Genomic DNA, 20,426 nt, shown 5'->3' with positions numbered 1-20,426 from the left:
TTAATTTTAATTTAGTTCTTAGGAGTTTTTTTGCCACATGCTCTGGTCCCTAATACTCCTATGAAAACTGATTTAAGTAAGTCTGTAAAAATGTAAATATTGTTCATTTCAGCATGATATTCCACACCTGGCACAAGTAACTACTAGAAATGGTTGCATGATACCAAAACTGTGAATATTTTTTGTGAATAAAAATGGCACGACTCTACTGTTTATTCAGAAGGGTGTCATATTATTAATGGTTTATAGTTATTCAGAATAAAGCAGTTTACTCATCAAAATGTTAGCGAATCCAGTAAGTTTCATAATTTTTAATCTTCAGTTATTTTTCCAAAACTCTGTACTGGCAGAAAGTTATTTGCTATTGCTAAAACTTTCAGATGGGCCTATCTGACTTAGGTGCCCAAGTCCTATTGACTTTCAGTGAGACTTAATTAATGTAGGTGCTTTTGAAAACGTTATCCTATTTGTTAAAATTTCAGCCAGCCAGTCAGGGAGTAGTAACAGTCCTATATCACTTAGGCAACTGGTCAGACAGCAGGAATAATGAATAGCAGAAGTGAACAGTTTGCAAATAACCCATAGACTGAAATTGGTTTGCATAATAATCTATTGGGTGAATAGCTACAAACAATACACACATCATTAGCCCTCAGGATCGGTTCATGAATAATTTGCAAACACAGCTAAATATGTTGGATGATATATTCACAGTGATTTATTTGACTATGGACCAGATTCTGACCTCATTTCCACAATGTAAATCAGTAGTAAATCCATTGCCCTCAATGGCGTTTACCAGCATAAATCCCATCTAAATGAAATCAGAACCAGGCCTTATTAGTGTGCTTCTTCTAAATCCCCATTTCTAAGGATTCATAAATTAATCACTAGCACAGTTACAATGACATCAGACCTGCAAACAAGAATAGAATTTGGCCCTAGAAGTTTAGATGATACTAGGTATATTAGGATACTGCGGCAAGACCTAGCTATGCTTGGTCCTGCAGCAGTGCAGGAGGCTAGCCTCTATGACCCCTCAAGTTTCCTTCTAGTCCTACATTTCTATATTTCTATGAGTGGAGTTTTATGGAGATAACTTAATGCTAAATACTTGTTGATTTTTTACTGATGCGTCACTCTCCAACCAAATAATGAAATCCATGTTTAAAGCTTTAGTTCAGATCTGACCCTAGCCGACTGCACTGTCTTGAGGGGGAAAAAACATCCAAGCAACATAGTAACTTGCAAACATTTACCCCTTACTATAATTGAAACTACAGCAACTCAAACTATTCATTTTCTGTCTCAAACAACATGCGCAAGTCTTACTCGCTAACAATTCAGTAGAGGAAATTGACAAATGATCACTGTATTCAGCCATCCATTTAAAACATGCAGGCGTTTGGCTGAATTCTGATTTCAGCAATGGATATTTCACTGAAAATGCTGCATGATCCACTAGTCCCCCCAAAAGGGAGAGAAAACGTATGTGGATAGCCTCTGAAAATATGCTCATGAAGAGAAACATTTTTTTTTTAATGAAAGCAGGGGATTCAAGAAAATGATCTCTGGACTGGAGACTGGAGAACTTTTGCCATAATTAAGAACTTTCTAGTGCTCTGGGGTTTTAGTTTGTAGAATGTTGTACAATTTGTTTTCTCTTTACCTATAAGGGTAAGAAAGCAAAAGATCCCCCCCCCACTGGAAAAAGAAAATCAATTGATAAGAATAAAAGCCAAGTTTATGAGATGTTACATAGTACCTTGACCATAGCAAGGAATGGAAATAGGTGCTGTTCCTGTCATTGACTGAGTTGTGGGCAGTCTGGCCCATTGGTAGGTGCAAGAGTCTAGCCTACCAGTTCGAGCTGAATCCAGATGGAACAACTCCAGGAGCAAAGCCAAGGATCATAGTTGAGAGTCAGAAACCAAAGCCTCAGCTGCAGGCTGAACCAAAGTCTCAGTCAGAAGGTGTAGTGGACAGTCAGAGTCAGAAGTCAGGAAGAAGCTGGGAGCTGGAGCAAGTCTAGAGGCAGTGACAGGCCCAGACAGAATTGTGGGCTAGGAATGTGCTGAGCTGTCCCAGGATTGCTGCTGCTAATGAGCTTAAGTATCAGCCTGCTGACTCCTTCAACCACTCAGGTGGCACAATCAGACAGCTGCTATCAGAGCCAGCCAGCTGCACTTATTAGGTTGCCAGGAGACTGGCTCTCCTGCTAGCTCAGTCCATGACAGAAAACACCCCGTTCCCCAAGGGTACCTACCAGGGACCAGGGGATCTGGCTTCAGGGGATATTTCTGATGGAAGTCACATATGAAGTAACAGGCAGCAGATTTAAAACAAACAAAAGGAAGTATTTTTTCACACATCACACCGTCAACATGTGGAATTCCTTGTCAGAGGATGTTGTGAAGGCCAAGACTATAACAGAGTTCAAAAAAGAACTAGATAAGTTCATGGAGGATAGGTCCATCAATGGATATTAGCCAGGATGGACAGGGATGGTGTCCCTAGCCTCTATTTGCCAGAAACTGGGAACAGGTGACAGGAAGGATCACTTGATGATTACCTGTTCTGTTCATTCCCTCTGGGGCACCTGGCATTGGTCACAGTAAGAAGACAAGATACTGCGCTAGATGGACATTTGGTCTGACCCAGTATGGCCGTTCTTATGAGTTCTGGAGCATGGATGTTTTCTACTGGCTCCAACAATCACTCTTCTGGTCCATAGCCCTCCCAGTCCACCAGATAATAGAGTCTGCCTCGAACATACTTGGAGTCTAGGATTTCCTGGACCTTGTACTCCTCTTGGCCATGAATATCTATGGGAGGTGATGGTGAAGATCAGTTGGCAGGAAAGGGATTCTCCTTGTAAGCTCCAGAAGGGATAGATGGAAAGTCAGTTGGATCTTCAAGGATTCCAGCAACTGGAACCTAAATGCTACAAGATTAATTTGTTTGGTAATCTTAAATGGGTCTAGGTAGTGGTGGTCCACTTTGTATGAGCGGTGGGTAGATTTGAGGTGTTTGGAGGACAACCAAACCTTATCTCCTACAGGGCTGGTGTTAGAACACCAGAACTTGACATTACTGCAGTCAGCCATTTTGTCTGTCCAGCTACTGCTAGCTGAAAGCCAAATATCACATAGCTAGAGATAATCATTAGGGCTCTGAGAGGCCAGGCCAAACAGCATGATTGCAGTTTTGCTAATCATAATGGGTGGATAGGACAGAGTTAATGTACCATGAGAATGGGAGGGAGTGTGGGGATAGGCGACCTTGGTTTTAAGTGCCCCGACACATAAGTTTTATTGCTGTTATGACTAGAAATACTAGACTTTGAGAAGAGATAATGAGCAATTTGCTGAAATTAGGAGAATTGGTGACCCACTAGGAGTCACTATGAGTTATGTGCTTTCTTTAAATTAGCCATAGGGATTAAGCAAAAGAATACACTTTGGAGCAGTCTGAGGAAGCTTTTCCTCGGGCAAGGAGCTGACACCTAAACTCTCCATCAGCTGGATGGTAGGAGGGCCCCTGGAAGCCTGGCTGCTGATTATTTGAAAGCATCTCACACTTTGGGTAACTATAATATTTGGGGTGCTCTGAAACTGTTGCGTGCGTGTGTGTGTGTGTGTGTGTGTGTGTGTGTGTGTGTGTTGGAAACCTAATAAAAAGTAGTTTTAGGTAAAAGCACTCTGGTTTGTACTAGTCATTTATCAGATGGAGGATCTGTGTTCACCTTTGATTTATTCCTGAAACTGCCTGAAGAGAAAGTTAAGTTACCACTGTTTTGGGTTCTAAAAACCCTGGATAACAGTGTAGCTCAGTGTTTTCAGTTGACATGACTTCGTATGCCTCTTTGCTGGCTTCCAGTTATTTGGCAAGGTCTTGGTGGACCCAGTGAAGGTGGGCAACTGGATCTGCTGCAGCAGGAATCTGTTGGTGAGGCTGAATAAAGGCAAGGATGGAAACCATAGTCTGTGTAGACTGGGCTGTCAGGTGGATTCATAGACCGAGTTGATGTATGCTAACTCTGCATATGACAGGATGATACCCCAGTTATTTTGATGATAACTGAGAAAGCAATGGAGGTAGTGTTCAAGGAGCTGGTTCACTCATTCTGTCTGCCTGTTGGTCTGCGAGTTATAGGCCGAGGAGATAAGCACTTCCATTCCTAAGCATTTCCAGAGTTTGCACCAAAAACAAGTGAATTATGAACCTTATTCTGGGACTATTCTGTTCAGCAGCCCATGAAGCCGAAAAATGTGAACTAGAGAAAGACAGGCCATTTCCTGTGCAGTTGAGAGGGATTGAATAGAAATAAAATGCACAGTCTCATTCAGATGAATGGTGATGAGAAGGATAGTGCACCCCTGGGAGTGAGATAGCTCTATGATGAAATCCAGCAACATCAAGGATCAGGGCTGAGAGGGGTAGGCACAGGTTGGAGGAGACTGAATGGTTTGGCATGTACGCAATTGTTCCATCAGCACATATCACAAGAAGTAATGTACCATTAACATCAGTAATCAATTCTGGCCACCACAAATTCTATAACACCATGTCTTGGTTTTTGAAGCAAGTGAAGTGGCTGGCAACTGGCATATTATGACATCTTTAATACTACGAGTCTGAGGTGGCCCTCTGGGATGTAAAGGCACTTTCCACGATAAAGCAGACCAACCTTCAAATGAAATCCTGAGCTGGGCAGAACATTAGGGTCTGACAGATAGTAGTAGTTTTGAGCTCTTGAGGAAGCAAGAACCAGGTGAAGAATGGCTGTTGTCGCTTGAATAAAATCTGATGGGTGTAAAATGATAGCTAAGGGAACTGTTCTGACTTGACATATTAGTCCTTATGGGACAGGGCATGTATCTTCCCATTTCATGATCCAGAGTGGTAGTTGATGACAAAGTCAAATCTGGCAAAGGTCTGTCTCTGGTTAAGGTTATGAGCTGTAAGGAGATATTCCAGATTCTTGTGGTCAGTAAGGGCCTAGATCGGGAACCAAACTGCCTCTAAAAGTTGTCTCCATCATTCAAATGCTGTCTTTATAGCAAGAAAGTGCTTGACATTGATATCATAATTCTTCTCAGAGGGTGTTAGTTTTTGTGAATAGAAGGCACAGGGATGGAATTGGTTACATAGACCCTGGGTGATAGCATAGCTCTGATGACAAAGTTTGAAGCATCTACCTCTGGGGTAAAGGGCTTGACAGGAGCGGAGATAAAAGATCTCTTTAGCTAATCAAATACAAGCCCTGCCTCTGGCAACCAGACCAAGAGGACTCCCTTTTGAAGGAGCGCAGTGATCGGAGCAACTAACTAAGAGAGTCTTTTGTTAAAATGCCTGTAGAAATTTGCAAACCCAAGAAATCACTGAACAACACCTCTTACATCCTTTGGGGCTTTCCACCAGAGATGGCAGATACCTTTTGTGGGGCCATTGTTAGCCCTTCAGGGGAAACATGGCAGAAAAGAAAATATAATTGTGTCTTTGCCTTCGTTGGGTTTGAGATGGATGCATTACCTGTTTTATACTTTGAGAAGTAGCGGTTGTTTGAACATTTAACAGCACTCATCTTGTGGCATGGCTATCACAAATAACTGAGCAGAGGACATGGCTACATGCTGACTAAGGGCTAGAGCCTTATTACCATGCAGGTCTCAGCTATAAAGGTTTATTCATTCACTGTATGGTCAAGGCTGTGTTTTCCCCAGAGCATAGTTGACCCAGAGTGTTGTTTCTGTGGGAAACACAAGGTGTGACTGGAGAGCACCAGCCAGCCTGTCATGGCTGAGGGGATATTTTATTTTTATTGGCTGGCATGCTACTCTTATGGTATAATTTTGATTAACCCTCTCATTCCAGTGTCCTTTACTTGCTGCTGATATTTAAATCACAGTAGCCAGCTTTTACAGCTGCTGCCAGCCCTCCCCTCAGCAGCCTATGCTGGGTTACATAAGTACAGTCTCTATTTCTCAGCTGGCTGTCTAACATTTTCCATAAGGGCAGAGTTTTAGGGAAGGGAACAGGTTGCCTGGTGCTTCGAGCTCATATTAAGCCTATCAGTAGTTTCCAGCCCTGGATTCACAGTTCTTAGGCTATGACAACCGTGCAAGGCCAATACATAAATAAATAAAATAAACAGACTACATATTTGAAGCATGGATGATCATTTTTCCTGGGGTAATAGGCTCCCCTTGGTGAAAGAAATTGCAAATTACTATTAGTTCATATGGCAGAAAATTACAAATTCAAAAGAACATAAATATGTTCCTCCATTACTGGAGCTTACAATTGACTATGAGGTAGGAGGGGGCAATACTAATAGGAGGCTATCAAACAGAACAGAGCAGTTAAATTATATAATCAATTTAATGTGCTTGGTTGGTTGACAAAGAAATCTGTTCACTCCTTTGCCCTTATTGCAGAACCTTCAGTAACTTTTCATGCAAGATTTTTTAAAAGAATATATATATATATATATATATATATATATATATATATATATATATATTCCTCATGGGAAAAAAAAGGTCCAGTGTATAAAACTCTACAGTAAGCATCTTATTGAGATACATCTGCACAGGAATTAGAAATCTACAGCCAATTCTTCCTTCAGTGGAATGGGAAATTGCTCACTGGTGTCAGGAAGGAGGGACTGGACTCCTGACTTGTAAGAAGATGCTGCTGTATTCTACACAACAAGGTACATGACTTGGTATAATTACTATAGAATCCTTTAGTGTGATTTTTTCCCTAAACGTTTTGAAACAGTTTCATACAGCCTTGATTCTAACCAAATATTCAATTATCTAATGTGACAATGACTGATGGTAAGAGTTTGTGGTTTTAGATGGCTGGATCTCTCTTTAGGTTTCTTTTCTGACCATCCTCTTTCTCTGCTCTGCTCTCATTTGGTCAGATTCTTTTTTACAAATAGATCAGTAAATCTGAACTCTTGCTAGTTGAGGGGACTTTTCTCCCTGGGTACAAAATAATATTTTCTAAGGATTACTTTGTTCCCATTTTTATAGGCAAAAATATCCCCGGTTTACATACACTTCATGCCTACACTTCCAGTCACTTTCAGCCTCTTTGCCTGTGGATGGCTCTGAAAAAAACAGCCAGGAAACAGCAGGTTGTAAAAACTCATCTAATTCCCCTTCCTACTTCATGTGCACATCCAAACCTCCCACTGGTTTCAGCAGTAGTGTTGGGTGCATTGGAAATGCAGGATCCAGCCCAGTACATGTAAAAGTTTTCGTCTTAGCAAATTGCCTTCATCCCTATGCGTAACTACTTTTCTAAAGCAGCAATGCCCAACATCCGGTCTGGGGCAGCCTCAGGCGTGACTGTGTTAAGAAGGAAATTTGTATTTGATTCTGAATTGAATATGTGGTCCTTGAGGAAGAATTCATCTCTTTCTAAGAGATATGCTCTCCATCAACCAGGAGTTATGGCCTGTGCTATGCAAGAGATCAGACTAGATAATCACCATGGTCTGGTCTGGCCTGAAAAACTATGAATCTATGCATCATGCCCTGTGATTTTAAAGTGAAGTGTTTTAATCAGTCCTATCACTGATTCTGCTCTCTCTGAATTCAACAGCAAACCTCCCATTGTTTTCAGTGAAAGGATAGCTGCTTCCTTAGCTATCACACTTGGACAGAGAATATGATACAGCTGAAAGGATTCAGGCTCCAGGATCTAGTTTTGGCCTGTCTCTTTGTCATCTCTCAATCATAACACTAGAGTATGTCTTGTCTTTCTCTTTAGAAAAATACCACAAAATTATGACATTGAGAATACTAATCATCCACTCAGCTGTGTCCTCATACTACACAGGATAGTCTGAATCAGTTACAATACATTTATATTAGTGGATTCATACTAGTTGTACTTAGATTACTTACTAGGTGAAGAATGGTATCCACACACCGTAGCTGTCCCAATTTTAATACGCTAGTGTGAAAGTGGAGAAAGGGATAAAGGCAATTTGAATATAGAGATCTTAGTTCGCATGTTGCAACCAATCTCAGAGTGAGAATTCATTTTTCTCTGACATTACCTATAAATTACACATAAATGAGTCTCTTCCCAACCCAACTGCCTGGGAACATCCAATACATTTGCTAGAGACAAGGTGGACAAGGTAATGTCTTTTATTGGACCAACTTCTGATGGTGAGAGAGAGACAAGCTTTCAAGCCACACTAACTTCTCTCTCTCAGCAACATAAATTGGTCCAATAAAAGGTATTACCTCACCCACTTTGTCTCTCTAATATCCTGGGTCCAACATGGCTACGACTATACTGCACAGATAAATACATTTGATATCAGAATTCTGGCTGTTGCAATTGGATTGCTGTGATAGGTGAAAGACATGTAAAGCCACATGTAGGCAGCCTGTTCTCTATTGTCTAGGCCCGTGAACAGCCTCATGGTGAAATCCTGGCCCCATGGAAGTCAGTGGAAAAACTCCCATGGACTTCGTGGGAACCAGGATTTCACTAGAAGTGTGTTTATTCCAGTACAGGTATGGAATTTACACTCTGACCAAGATTTTCAGACATGACTCATGATTTTGGATGCCTCCATTTTTGGGTGCCCAACCTGAAAACCCTGACAAGAGTCTGATTTTTAGAGGGAAGGTGCCTTCGAGGAGTTTTGAAACAGGTGCCTTTAAGGCAGAAGGGTCACCAGTTTAACATTTCACATGAATGATGGCACATTTCACATTAGAGTCTCCCCCCGCATCTCAGGTACTGCAATGTAACGTCTGCACTGGTTATGATGAAAACCTGGGTCCTCTGTTCTTTATGCAGTATAGTGGTGGAGGCTACTGTCATTTCATTCATTAACTCTCTGTATGCAGTCTTACATTGCTCATGGGATCCGTGCATTTATAATTGAGTTGGTTAGACTGTGTGAACTGAATATTCAATTAAATCTCATTTGGGTATTATTTAGATATTCAAATCAGCTACACACTTAGCTTGTTCATTTGTGAAATATGCTCTTTTCTATGCATGCAAAAGTGCCTTTTCACAATGAGCTCAGCTCTGATCTCAGTTCAACGCATGTGTAGTGACTACAAGTGGAATAATCTATGTGCTTGAGGGACCAGCAGTAGTAGCTCCACTGAACTATTGCTCCAGTGGGATTTTTCACTTTTGCAAAAGCACATTAAGCTGGACGTGCTTGTCGCACATGTCTGTGCCCAAAGATAACGAAAATGCAGGATGCAGATGTGGAAGGACATTTCCTAGCACGTTGCTTATTGACATATTCTTGTTTGAAACTATCTAGAATACATTGCATGTACACAGGCCATTCTTTTAAGGAGTGTTTAGTGATTTTGAGTGCCTGACTTCAAGCCCCCTAAGGACCCAGGTTTGCATCATAACTAGTGCTGACACGACATTGCAGTATTTGGGAGGGGGAGATTATCATGGGAAATGTGCCATCCTATACATGAAATGTTAAACTGAAGACCCTTCTGCCAGCCAAATAGAAGTTAAACAACTCAAAGAAGCAGCAGGGAAAATTTCTTGTTGTCCTGACGAACATGGTCCCGGCCAACTTTCCCTCTCTCAAAACAAGGTCAAAGATGCCTGTCTCTGTCTGAGTTATTGCTCATCCCAGGGCCATGATTCCTTTTGCTTATATAGTCACTGCACCACCAGCTTTCATCTTTTTATCAAGGACCTAGGGACACTTGAAATCTGAAAGGCACTGTATAGGATCAAAATCCAGGAACAGATGTCATCGCATAATTGACATCAATGCCTTGAAATCAATGGAGCTATGACAGTTTACGCCAGCTGAGAATCTGCTCCCTAATTTATTATAATGGGAGCTTTTTAGCCTTGAAGTGGCTATTATACAGTCCTGGTCATTTAAAATTTCCCCTGTCATGCAAGAAGGAAGCATCTTATTTATTTACAGAAACTCAGTGTTATTCAGAGGATTTCATCCTGCAGGGCAGGAAGAATTATAAGAGGCCAGGACTGAAGATGTTTTTTCCACCTTATTTGCATTAAAAATAGTACAAAAGGAGAAAACTTTGAACAGATTTCCAACACTCTTTCCCTTCTCCTTCCCCAAATTTCAAATGCAATGTACACAAAATTTATATTGGTGGATGTAAAATGAGAACCACAAGTATCTTCTAGAGTCACCATCTGACGCTAAGCCAATAGCACACTCAGCTAGTTGTCACTTACCTTGCTGATGCCCTGGAGCAGAACCATTTTCCATTGGAAGGTTAGCATCACCGAAAGAAAAATATCCGCAAAGGATTGAAAACAGGCCTTTCTGTCTCCATATTTCCTCCCTTGAAAGCATTAGAATGAGTTTTGTTGCAGCTTTGAGGACTCCTGGAGTCTTTAGAATGGAGACACTAATTTCCTATTATACCTTCCCCATTTCACCATTCCCCTACCAAGATTAATCCATCACCAACTGAAATTTCCTAACATTTTCACTAAGAAAGCTCAGCTGCCAGTAACAAGAGAATATATGAAAGGATATACATACCAGGCTGTGAGAGGACACGCCCTCACTCAGGCGGGGAGGAGACTAATGAGTTCTACTGGGCCTGTACAGCACTAATGAGGCACACCTGTAAAGCTTGTTCTGCCTGGAAAGGGGCGGGGGCAGTGGGGTGTGTGTGTGGGGGGGAGTCTTAAGAAGGGAAACTTGCCACAGGAAGAGATGGTGAACAGGAGGAGAACTGCTCCACCACAGAGACTGCTGGCAATAAACACAGGTCAGCAGAGAGGGAGACAGCGGCAGGCCTCACTGCTCTCAAAGATGCACAAACCAGCAGCAAAGCAGTATGTGCCAAGAGAAGGGACTGGGGGTAGACCCCCACTAAGAGACAATATACCCCCTGATAGACCAAGCCCAAAGAACTGAATCCAGACAAACTGCCTGAGAGATAGGCCACCTTTGCCTTTCTTTGCTTTCATTCAGATTCCCCTCTCTCATATGGGAAAGAGAGGGGAGAGGATCTGTTTGTTTACTCAGAGAACCCCTCATATGGCACAGATGGAAGGACAGTATAAATGACCTGAAGTGTGGTCTGGAGGGGACTTGAGGGAACCCCTGACCCATCCCTCCATGAAGGGGTATGATTATGTAACACAGGCATCTCGTGATATCCATCTTTGCTTATTAGAGTCAGCCAGCTAGATCGTTCTTTTATTCTCCTCTCTGATACCATGAAGGCAGCTATGGAGGTTGTGTTTTTTTGATCGGTACTAAGCAGAATCAGCAAAAGTATCAAACAATAGCATTTTGGGCACTAAAGTAAGACAATACCAATAATGCCATCCTTACAAAATCTGCAGAGCACTGGAGCCTTGTTGCTCTGGGAGCTTGTTTGTCAGATGCATTCAACGGTGAAAGAGCACAGTGCAGATGCTTTAATTAGGCAGTGTAAGACTTCAACTTGCATTAGTCTTGATTTTGGCCTCTGGACATGGCTTCAGCTCAGACAAATGCAAAAAAACCTATGAGCTTCAACCAAGGCAAAACATACACCTCTAAGGAAATTACAATCAATTTTCCCTCTAAGCTGCACAGGCATAAGGCCAGACAATGTCCAAAGAGCTCCTAAGCAAACTACGGTTAAAATACCAATTTCCCCTCCACACACAGAGCCTATCAGATCATAAACAGAGATATAAAGGGTAGTGAGAGGTATGAAACACACCCCACCCATAGATAAGTTGGGAGGGTTTTTCTTCAATCATAAAATCTCACTTCAGCTGGAAAATCATTTTAATGAGCTATTGTGGCAGGTGAAATTGAAAATTCTGGGCAGATGACAGGTTGCAAATTAGGCACTGTGCCTTCAGCCCTCTTTATTATGAGTACAATACTATTTGTGGAGGGCATATCGAATACGACTATTGGATTAGTATAGAGAGATGCCACACTTCTCCTTTTCCATAGCTGAGGATGAGGTTAGCCTCCAATCATAAGTCTAGTTCTTATAGCTCCATTAACCTGAAACTTCACAGCTGAAACTTTAAGCAAACGTAGAATATTTCTACTGGTGGTAAATCAGTAAAGGTGTTGGCGAGATAAGAGGGTGCAGAAACTAGAAGATCACACTTTGTGAGCATTTCCCCTTTTTTTTCTTGGGGGGGGGGGGAAGGAAATGTCTTAACATTGAAATGTCTATTTATTACTGAAACATGGCTTGTTTTGTGTATATATATATATATATATGTTGAAAATAAAAAGTAGCCAGAAAGAGCAGTTGGAACCCTGGAGAATAACGGAGCACAGAAAGTATGGGTACACCGCAATGTAAGCCCGAGCTCAAACTTGAGCCCAAACCCCCTTATATCTACACACAAATCAGTCAGACTCAAGCTCACACTTAGGGTCCTAGGACCTGAGGCAGGACCCACAGTTTGACCCCTATTGCTTTGCCATGAGATGCAGTTCTCCACTGCCACAATCCTATGAGCCAACTTTATTTGTCCTCTCTAGCCCAAGAATCTCCAGGGAAATTGAAGCAGCCCCCCCAGTGTAATGCAGCAGCTTAGTGAGACAATGTTTAACCCTTCCATTGTCTTCTGAACACAGAGCTGGAAACACACCATCTGAGGACCTTCTTTGTTTGCAAAAGAGACTGAACAGAAGAAATTGTTTGCAAACCCTGCAGCCAGATTTTGGTAACTCTCTGGTGTGATGCCAGCAACACAGTGCACTTTAGTAAGAGTAAGAGTACAAGGAATGCCCATGCTTACCAGCAAATAGCAAAGCAGTTGACAGCACTGCAAATTTGCTGGCCCAGTGATCCGTGCAGGAGTAGATTAGATGGCTTAAGATAGAGGATAGGAAAATGCGAGACCAGAACTGCACCTCAGTGTCAACTAGCTGACATCATGCCCATTTTATGAGGAGTTTGACTGGATGTTGGGCACTGCGCCAAGAACCAAGCCAATGGAGGTGCATGATGATCTCATCAGCCAAAATGGCGCCTGTTATTGCAGAATTAAACTTCACATTACTGCAGTCAGCCATTTTGTGTGTCCAGCCACTGCTAGCTGAAAACCAAATACCACAGAGCTAGGAATAATCTTAGGGCTCTGAGAGGCAAGACCAACTAGCTGTATGATTGCAGTTTTGCTAATCAGAATAGGAGGCTGGGACAGAGTTAATGTACCATAAGAAGGAATGTTGTGAGGGTAAGCACATTGATGCACTACACTTTTGTAAATAAATACCCTTATGGTGCTCTGTAGTGCACTAAACATTACATTCTTGAATCATTGTACACCTTATAAAGGCCTCAAAGTCTGATACTTGCATGCTTTGTAGGTCTGCATAGTCTCGGTGAATGTGATGAACTTTATAAAGGCTTCATGGCCCAGGCTTTTTCAAGCCCACATAACTCAATGGAGACTCTATAAAATTGGGATAACCCAATGAATACATTGCAAACAGCATGAAGTGCCATGTATAACTTGGGAAACACACACAACCCCAACACCTGAGGCACATATTATCACACTCACATGGCCCCCATCTGGATTTCATAAAGGCTAGATAGCCCAATGCCAGAGGTGGATTAAAAAAAAAAACCACAATGATTTTCAAAAGATGAGATGGCCATGTTGTAGTTAGTCAGACAGGAAACCAAATATGGGCCTGGCTTGCAGGGAGCTAGAGTGAAGTACACATTTTATACACAAGTGGGCCAAGACCTGCCAGTAAGTACAGGGAAGAATGGCGTATGGGGAAACAGCTATGTGGTCTATGCAGGAGTTGGATTCATCCTTGCTCATCTTGCAAACCCCATGCAGACGTCTGTCACAGAGCATTTCTCAAATATTTGCAACAATTCTTAGACCAAAATCTTTGTTAACTTGGAATTAAAGTTGAAAGGTTGTATAACGTTCATGGGGGAAAAGTACTGCCTATTAGAGAATGAATAGTTATTTTTTAATAAATATATAAAACAAATGTCACAAAGGTTAGAAAACCTGGGAACTCAAAATTGAAAGATTCCACTCTACAATTAAAAAAAACGAATATTTGAACCAATGGTGGAAATGTACAATTAACAACCCAAACAGCTTTTACTCAGCCTCATCTTCACTGCCTTTAGAACCAGCCAGTTATTTGAAGACAATCTGAGCTTTCAAGCACTACACAAGTGAATTTAATCATTGACTCTCAAGCTTAATACATTTTACTAGACTGATTTACTCTTAATCTTAGAGAGTTCTAACACTGCCAGTTCCTTGGAAGCAGACTGCATTTGTGTTGACTTCACAAAATCACTTGTCTCCTGGTACCTTTAGGCCGATACACAGTTCACAAAAATATATGCTGTTGGCCAGCTTGTGAATCATGGACAAGTGTTTCATAGTGATCTCTTGAGGTCTATAGAATTACCATATGTAAACAAATCTCCTAAATCCTGACTCAACACTTCATTGTTGTAACATCTATGTGTGTGTGTGTGTGTGTATGTATATATATATATATATATATATATATATATAAACAAAATCCAGTTATTACTGTGACATTAGACCCCATATCATTAATGGAAATATGCTTATGATATGGATATGGCATAACTGAGATATATTTTATGCAAAATAGGTTTTGTACGGTATTGCAAAGGTTATGATTTACTGAATGTGATTATCCAATTTGTATGCATGTATCATTTCTGTATTTAAAGTTAGGCATATTGCATATGTAACAATTATAACTGCGTGTGTATTTGGGAGACACCCACCAGTTATCAGCTTTGATGGGCCATTAGGAAGAAACAATGAGACTTTGAAGATAGTAATCTCTCTACTTCCTGAGAGGTGTCCTGGGATGTAGCTGTGACTTTACTAGGTCAGGTGATCCTGTCACCTGGTACTAAACACTATCTTGGACTTCTAGTAATTTTCCACTAAAAGGAGGGGGAGATCAAGACTGGGAAACAAAAGATTCCTGCCTTATGTAAATATTATTTAAGGCTGGGGAGTAAGGCAAATATGACTCTTCTCCATTGCCTTCCTGCCCAAGAAGAAAGGCAGCTGAAAGTACCCGAAGAGACAAAGGAACTGAGCGGTGGGAAAGGCAAGGGCTGAGTCCAAACTAAGACAGGAGTCTAGTCTGTAAAGAGAAATAACTGGAACTGGAACTCCAAGCTACAGAAGCTCGGCAGCTTGTCTGAAACAACATTTAGGGTGAAAAATTACTTCTTGAAACCAATCTCTTGAAGATCTTAAGCTTAGTATGCTTGTTTTGTTTTATTTGTTTGGCAATCTGATTTGTTCTGTTTGCGATCCCTTATAATCACTTAAAATCTACCTTTTATAGTTAGTAAACTTATTTCTTGTTTATAACATAACCCAGATTGTGTAATTCATATAATAAAGGGTGGGGGGGGGTAAATAGTTGTGCATATCTCTCTCCACACTGAGGGAGAGGGCGAATTTTTATGAGCTTGCACTGTGCGGATTTTTCTATGCAGCAAAAGACACTGTTATCTGGGGTTTGTCTCTCCACAGTGGGTGTGCATGTGAGTACTGGATGGATCCACTCACCCAGATCTGACTGCAGTCTGTGTCTACAGCTGTGTGTGGTCTTGCTTGGGTGTGTGCTGGAAAGGGGCTTTAGAGCCTGGCACTGCAACCCAGTGCAATGGAAACCCAGGCTGGTAGGGCCGGAGCGCTGAGTGGGACCCCAGCACATCAGGTGGCATCCTGGATGAGGGGGAGGGGAAGGGTGTCTAACCTGTCACAATTACATTTTTTGTGTAAGTAAAATGGGTTTTCCAAACTTATGTCTGGAAATATGCATTCATTTTGAGCTTTGTAAGCTCATTCATACAAGAACATCTTTTAGGCTATGGCTAAGGGTGTGATTTACCTGCTGATGTACACACACCTGTGCTAGCTAGAGTGAGTAGAAATAGCAACATAGCCATGGTAGCATGGATAGCAGCAGCTGTGCCGAGTACACGGCCACCAGTTCAGGTGTGTTTGTACTCAGCACAGCGCAGCCTTGCCTCTAGTGCCACAACCAGTGCTATCATGGCTACATACAATGAAAGCTAGTGCAAGTATGTGTATCTGAGCAGGGGAACCACACCCCTCACTTGTAATGTAGACATAGCCTCAGCTAGGATGTTGTTGGAGGTAATACAAGGAGTATTGTGAGGATGTCTCAGCCCCTTAGCAGGAAGAAAGGGAAAATATAAAACATTGTTAGCTCATGAGAGAAATCAGATGTAGCCAGCAGCATTCAGTTGCAAAATGACTACCTTAGTCTCTGCTGCTTGTCTCTGCCAAATTTAAAGGGTCAACCACAGAAATGTATGTTGGGAAAAAGTTCCCAAGATGGGGGCAACCCCGCAGTTGGGAATTCCTGAAGTAATTTATAGATCCTTAATTCTAATGAAGGTTTGCAATACTAAGTAAATTGCAACAGTCCTGAAGAGTCAAATGAACGTTTTTTGCATAAGTGCTGCCGCAATCTTTGTTGATGGTCTAGTCACATCCTTCCATTTCCATAGGCATAAATAGAGAAGCATTTATAAGAGCACTTTTTATAATATAGCCATGTTTGGTGTGCTTCCTAATGCATTTTTGGTAGCTGAAGTAGCAAAAGTATGAAACCTATCAACAATCGGTTTGTTGGCCTGCTTTTGTTTCAGTCCCATAGTTTCCAGCATTTTTAGATTGAATTCACAAAAAAATGCTTGAATTTCATCAATTCAAATCTGGCCCAGATCACAAATGACAGGTTGTTTTACCATCTCTTATCTGTTCAATGGTCTATATAATATGAGCTGGTATCCATTTTCTGCTGAATAACTACCCTGTGGTGGAATCCTGGACCCATTGAAGTCAACAGGACTTTTGCCATTGACTTCAGTGGAGCCGGGATTGCACCCAAAATCTCAAAAGCTACCACAATTGGCAGTCTCAGCTGAGGCCAATGGCTTACCAGGCACAGAACCTGAACCGATCTTTCATCCCTCAAGATGCTTCCTCTGGGGCAGGGTTGAGATGCACTGGTGTAAGGAAGACTGTGTTTAGGGACGTCATTCTTCATTGCCATCAAGCCAATACTTTCCATAAGAACTGGATGTATTCAAGAATACATTTTAAGGCTTTCAAAGAATACTTTGAAGATTTGCCCAGAATGCCTCTGATAAACATTGCTTAGGCCACTGAGCCTGAAGCAAAGACCACCAATGGCTCTAGAAGATCAGAGTAATTTGGTCTAAAGGAAACAGGTGGGAGGGGAAGAAACTGTAGGCTCTAAGAGGCTCCAAAGGGAGTGGGTATGCAAGTAACAAAAGCAGGAACAAAAAGGGTTGGCACGATGTTAGGGAGCAAGTGAGATTTTACATCTGCAGAAGAACAATCTAGTTCAAGGGTTAGCTGAGGATGGGAGCATGTGATGTATTGTTGTAACTCTTTGCTTCTGTTCAGAAGTGGTGAAGATATGTTCAGTCACAGTCTTGTTCTCAAGGCAAGATGAGTATTTCCCTATGTCTAGATTTATGTATTTATCTCTCTGCTTGCCCCACTTCTTCTTCTACACGTGTTGTGGCCAAGAGGCACTTAAATCCATATTTAGGGACCAAAGTAAATGACTCAATAACCAGAAATGCTTGAGCCCCCACAACTGTCAGCACCTTGGAAAACTCAGTCTACTTTACCTAGCACCCTAAATAGGGATTTAGATGACTAACTTTAGGCACCAAGGTTGGAACATTTTGTATGCTTTGGAACATTGTGCAAACAAGGCACCTGAAGGCTGTGTTGTACAGTGTTTAGGGCATTAGCTTGTGAGTCAGGAGACCTGGGTTCTTATCTCAGAACTTCCATGAACCTGTGGTGGGTCAACTCAACATTCTGTGCCTGTTTGCCCTCCTGCCCTTTATTTAGAGTGAAAGCTGTTTGGGGTAGGGGCCATCTCTTATTGTGTCTGTACAGCCCCTTATACAATGGGGACGTGCACTCAGTAAGATCCTCTGGGTGGTGCTAAATTACGAACAAGAATAACAAGAAAAAAAATGTAAAAAGCTTTAAAGATTCAATTTATTAATACCCACATATTTGGGTTTTTTACCCAATGAAGGACTTACATTTGTACGTTTGTCTTAAACATTCAGAGAAAAGAAGGCATTTCTGAGCAGTTTGGAACTGTCATGAAAGATTTATATTCCAGAACCAATAAGGCTGTTGAATATATAATGGACTGCTTTTATTGGCAAGGAAAGCCTGTTTGCTTGTTCCTACTATATAATAAAGAATTTTTTTTCTTATATTCTGCTGACAGAAGCAAGCTGAATGCATTGTGGGTTGAAAAGCACTCTATTTATAGCTTTGATGCAAAATGATCTTTATTCATCACAATGTCTCATTTGCAGGTTATCATTCTGCACTTCTGTGAAGCAAGTCAGCAGATGTTTCCACCAGTCTATATTCACTATGTTAGGATACGGAAATATGCTGGCTCTTGGTACCATAGCCATCATAGACAGAATAACAGGGCAAATATAGCCTTTGTTGAAAATAGATTAGGTATTGCAAGAGCAAAGCTTTCTGCCTTGAATACCAATATAACATACAGCATTCAAATCCTTTTGTTTTTTAAAACAAACCCACCAATTCAGAAATATTTTGTTAATTATCTAAGGCTAACGAGAGCTCTTTTCTTAATACTTCCTGCCTTTTTATAAAAAATACTAACCTGAGGTTTTGTGGATGGAAGATTCTCTTTGGTAATATACAACTTCCCAGACTATCACTGATACTCTACTCTCTTTGCCACATGAAAGAGATACTCTATTACTCTCTACTTTTAAAAAACTATTTTTTTACATACAGTTTTAAAAACTGTAACTCTTTTTTACAATATTTCACAGAAGCGGCATTGTTACAAATATCCAGTACATTTTGAAATCAGTGTTAGTATTTCAGTCTAATACTAATATTGAAACATCAATATCAACACACTTAAATAACTCTGAAAAATATGAAACTTCAGGTTTATAGATAAACCCTGAAAAGCAGAAGTCCTATCAATTTCATTTTTCGGGGTGTATTTTTTAGCAATTCTTGAGTTTTATGCAGATGCCCCAAAATCTGGGTTTTTTGGGGGGGAGGTTCCCTTTGTATATAAAAGTAAAGAGTAATGTGTATTATATACATTACTCATCACAGTAGTATAATCTATATTATATACCAGGGATTGGCAACTTTTGGCATGCGGCATGTCAGGGAAATCCGCTGGTAGGCCGGTCCAATTTGTTTACCTGCAGCGTCCGCAGCTCCCACCGGCTGTGGTTTGCTGTTCCAGGCCAATGGGGTCTGCGGGAGCTGCATGGGCTGAGGGATGTGCTGGTTGCCGCTTCCTGTGGCCCCGATTGGCCTGTATGGTGAATTGCGGCCAGTGGGAGCTGGAATTGGCTGAACCTGCGGACGCTGCAGGTAAACAAACTGTCCTGGGCCACCAGTGGATTTCCCTAACAGGCTGCATGCCAAAGGTTGCTGATCCCTGTTATATACATTACTCATTATTAAGTATATACTTTAGTAAGTAATCTATTTGTGATGTTTCCTAGTCTAGTGCACTTTATTAAGCACTGTTTCAAACAGCACTGTCTTAAAGCACACTAGGGAACCTTTAGTATGCACCAGCAAGATCAACACAGATCCATTAATGTACAACATGTTAATACGCTTTAGAAACCATACCTCCATAGTCCATATTACTGCTCCATGTAGACAAGCCCTTAGACTGACGTAACCATTTCTGGTGTTTATTGGATAAATACCAATTTCATTTCTTTTCTTTTCGTATTGGGGGTGTATTATTGGTGTCTATTGGTTAAAACTGAAAATCAGAAGACTTAATTATAGAATTAACTCAAAAGTTTGAGTGTGTGTGTGAAGATTTGGGGAACCATGTTGTTTGTTAAAGTAATTAACTAATTATGTGGATGCCCAATTTTAGCAGTAGATAAAAAAATATAAGAGTCACATTTAGTTTAGTGGTCCACTCAATCTTAAATCAAAATTGAACTAAACTATGTAATGCAGCAATGGAGTAAAAACTACACAATTTAATTACTTAATGCAGAACATTTTATGATAGTTGCATTTCCAGTAACTACATTTTCATGCTTAAGAAACAGATGGGTGAGTTGTCCTCACTGTCTTTCAGCAGTCATTCAACAGCTGTTGGCGCCCCCAAAATATAAACTTTGTCTTCATGTTGTATGGGACTGGATAATTTTGCAGAACACAAGATAGTAGCTTGTGAAGTCAGCTCCTGAAAGGTTCTTCTGAGCTGGAGTGTTAGGTCTCTTGCTCTCTGCTTGTGATCCCAAATCAGAATAAGATAGAGTTTTGTATTTTTG

This window comes from Mauremys reevesii, linkage group 6 (assembly GCF_016161935.1).
Source record: "Mauremys reevesii isolate NIE-2019 linkage group 6, ASM1616193v1, whole genome shotgun sequence".
NCBI lineage: Eukaryota > Metazoa > Chordata > Testudines > Geoemydidae > Mauremys > Mauremys reevesii.
The sequence above is the reverse complement of the archived record's forward strand: the minus strand, read 5'-3'. Positions refer to the sequence as shown.